This window comes from Seriola dumerili, unplaced genomic scaffold, assembly GCF_002260705.1.
Source record: "Seriola dumerili isolate Sdu_G_001 unplaced genomic scaffold, Sdu_1.0 BDQW01000068.1, whole genome shotgun sequence".
Lineage (NCBI taxonomy): Eukaryota > Metazoa > Chordata > Actinopteri > Carangiformes > Carangidae > Seriola > Seriola dumerili.
The window spans coordinates 9958111-9961997 of record NW_019174323.1 but is presented as its reverse complement, the minus strand read 5'-3'; positions in this window follow the sequence as shown (position 1 = coordinate 9961997).

Below are 3887 nucleotides of genomic sequence, written 5' to 3'. Positions count from 1 at the left end.
TGCACAGGTGGGTTGCTCAAATACTTTTGTTTGCACTGTATTAATTTAAGAATGTAGTAACGTTTGTTTTCATTTCAACATTGCCAAAGGTGTTGAACTCAGTTGATGATGTGCTGGCCAAATGGCAGGGCTGCTATGCCCCCCAGTTTGGCCTTTTGCCCTTCAAAAAATTGATATTGTCAAATGTTTTTCAACTGGCAGACACCTTTTGTTCGTTTTGTGTAGGATTTCTGCCCCGCTACTGTTTTTCACTGTGTGCAATCACCTTGCCTCCTGTGTCTGTTAAATAGTCTTTGCTGCTCCGCCTTTGTCTGTGTTGGTTCGTCTGTTTGAGTTCAGGTTTGTTCACGGTGTTCTGTTTTCATGTCTGTTATTGTGGTTAATAAACCTGTCTGCACGTTCCCCCGGCCCATTCTTCTAACGCAATCCAAGTCAGGGCGCTGATAGTGTTGGCTACTCAGTTTGTATTTTGACTAATATTGATAAAAAACATTTTTTTTTTTTATTTATTTCCCTGGTAATCTAATATTATTAAAATTGATATTCTTAACCTTTAATTAAATTCATTATTCCATTGACTTATTAAATTATTGTTTCATTTTCAGCCTTGCTGCCCTCAGAAAGCTGATCACAACATCAAAGGCCAAGTGATACATCCAGGTCTGGATTGAACTGATCCCTTTATCAAACCTGCCCACTAACATGTGCTTCTTGGTCCAGATGATGTAGTCCAATACAGATCAATGTTAATACCAGGGCCATAAGTTAACTTTAAAACTGATCCACTATTATTATAGTTCATATTTGCTTCCTAAGTTCTGCAAGAGAACTGTGGTAGCTGTGATGTGCTTCAGTTCTGGGAGTGGTCTCCCGGTGATTAATATTTCTTTTTAACAGGCATGACATCACAGACAGATTCAGATGCGATTGGTAGGAAGTGAATCTGTGCAGTAAACGGATTTCAACTGCCAGTGACGAGAAGTTATTAAGGATACTTCTTCCTAAGAGGGACTCATTGTAAAATTCAATGGGTACATTAGTTTCCTGACTGTGAGCCTGGTGGCACGCAGTGTAATGCCTCGCTGGTTTTCCCATTTATGTTTTTACAAATGGACATAGCCGAAACCCCCAGGGTTTTCTTTTTATGAAATGCATTTCTTTATTGAAAGTTTACAGCAATGAACCATGGATACAGCAGCACTCAGATATGCAAGAATAGAAAAGAGGACAGTGACTGTCTCACATGTGCTCAATGAAACAGAGAAAGGCTTTTTCCAGAGAAAAAGATCAGCATGTGTTTCAGGCTCATGTTAGGTTCAGTGTCTCCATCATTAAAGATATGATCTTTGAAGTTCCTGACCTTATTAACACAAAACAAACCTACACTGACACCACAGACAATTGTGTCACATAAATGAGAAACATTCATGTTTCCTGCAAAAGGCTCCCGGTGGTACAGCACACACCACTCAACAACTCTCATGATTGCCTCTAAAAGATGATTCCAGTTTATTAACTTGAATCTTATGTCTATCATCCATGAGTAATAACAACGTTGTGGCTGGTGATCCTGGGAACAAGGTAACATCACTAAAAAAGTAGATGGGTCAGCACACAGAGGCAGTCAGAGATCAGAGCAGTTTTAGAAAAACCTTCTAGATACATGGCATTTAATGGTATGCTGACCTCCGATTACAAGTTAAACCTGTAAATCCCAAATGATCTCGCCAAGTGGAGCGTCAGTGAGAAGACGGACAAGTTATTGTGACAGCAAGTATGATGCAACAGTCATCTTGAGTGGACAGTGTGAAACATATAAGAGCCGCGCTATTATAGTGAAATATCGTAGAGGAAAGTAGGGGGTGTGTTTTTTTGATTATAAAGAAGAAAATGCGACAACAGCCTGTATTACAGAAACTGAGCCTTAAAACCAGCCGTCAGGACTTCTGTAACTTTTTGATGTCCACAACAAAGAACCACTCATCAGCCATGCCCAAGCCCAGCCCGCCTGGAACCCACATCAACCTTGCAGGGCTTGGTTTCTCTGATGTTACCTGCTTGGTCCGGCTAATGAGAAGAGAGGCTCAGAGTCTTACTCTTTTCTGAATGGCTCACTGACTGTTCGCTCTCACTGAGAGCTCCAGAGAGAAGAGACTGAGAAGAGTAAGATGTAAATATACACTGAGATGGTTTTTTGGTTCTTAAAACATACAAATATTATTTCCTTTATGGATAGAACACTTCAATACAGGTAACCAGTACACTCACAGCCAGATGGTACAGATATGGAGCTTGGTTTGCTCTTGGACATAACTGCAGCCCTGGGTTTGCTTTTGTGTGCACAAGTGAAGGCTCTGCCTAGTAGTGGCTGACATTGTTTGCTAAGACTGCTCCTGGTCTGCATTTAGTATGGTATGGCTTGAATTTGAAGCTGGTGTGTCATCGTGCTGACCATCTTTGTGTTCTCTGTATGTTAACAGAGAGATAGCATTTTACAAACTAGTTAACTTGTTACATACTGTAGAAGTTAAGCAGACTTGAGCTGACTTGTGGACACAGTGTGGCCCCTTGAGTAACTGTAGTTTAGTCATGCATGGCAGAACAAAGCGGCAGCTCATGAGTGAAAATGAAGCAGAGATTCAGACCAAGAACAGTTTAAACACAAGGGTGCTGTGCTGGTGGAGTATGTTGCCATTCAGCTAGAGTCAGTGTCGAGTAAAACATCTGTGAAATTTGACAGACTTGTATGTCAAAAATACTTCAACAGCAGTTTATAAAAATACTATATGTTACAGGTTTTTATCATCCCTCCAAAATATTTTATCTGTTCCAAAAATGCACAAGGTAAAACAGAAGAAATATGTCATCCATTGTACAAAAGGTAATTTACCAGGAATGTGCACTTGCACCACATGTGACTGGTCACTGGCAGCACCTTACAGGGTGGATGTCATTGTTGTGAATTTTGTTCTGGTCAAAACAAGCTAAAATAATGTGGTTATGGTTCTTTGTTTGAATTAGTCTGTGTGATAAATGTATAAAGCAGCTAATGGTAATGATTTGATGAATCAGTGCTGCCCGGAAGTGCTTTTATTTTGAAGTATAAGGAACACGGAAAGTAACTCGTCGCCGGTTTTATCACTGGTTGAATGACGATGTCATGAAGTTGAGACATTGGCTGTAAAAGTCATTTTGTTTACATTGTGCTTGTAAAACTGCAACCATACTGGCAAAGTAAAATGTTCAGTTTTGACACTCGGTTTGTTCCATTGTCCTACTAACTCTCAACATTTTAGTGCGAAACCTGGGAAGCAGGGACTTGTAAGACTTTAAACTTAGATGTAGTTGAAAGCTAACGCGTAGGTGCAACGCTAGCTGCAAAGATCGGCCGGTGCTTTGAACGGGATGAAGAAGAAGGCGGGGAACAACCGCACCTTGACAACGAAGCTGTTAACTCGCATTGAAGGGAGGTGAGCAACATGTTCCAGACTGTGATAAAGTCTGTGAAATGCCTGTCAGTACTTTCGACAAAGAAGAAGGTTTTAAACTGGATAGTAGAAATATGAACGGAGAAATAAAGCCAGTGGCAAGAGTTCTAGTCTCAGTATGAAAACGGCTATTCATCAATCAACAACTGATGAACAATGTAAGAAGGGAGAAGTTCACTTCTCTGACATCCTATCTGACTGGAGCAGCAGCAAGAGGCTGCAGGCAGGCCCTCAACTATGACTGATGATAATTACGATTGCAGGCAGTAGAATTGCTCTCACAGAACCGTTTTGGACAATGTATCGATGCAGTGAAGAAGGTCGGATAGGGCCAGGTGGAAGTGTAAGTACATCGCAATGAGAGTTGCGCAGGACAATAAAAGTTTTGTTGAGAAAAAA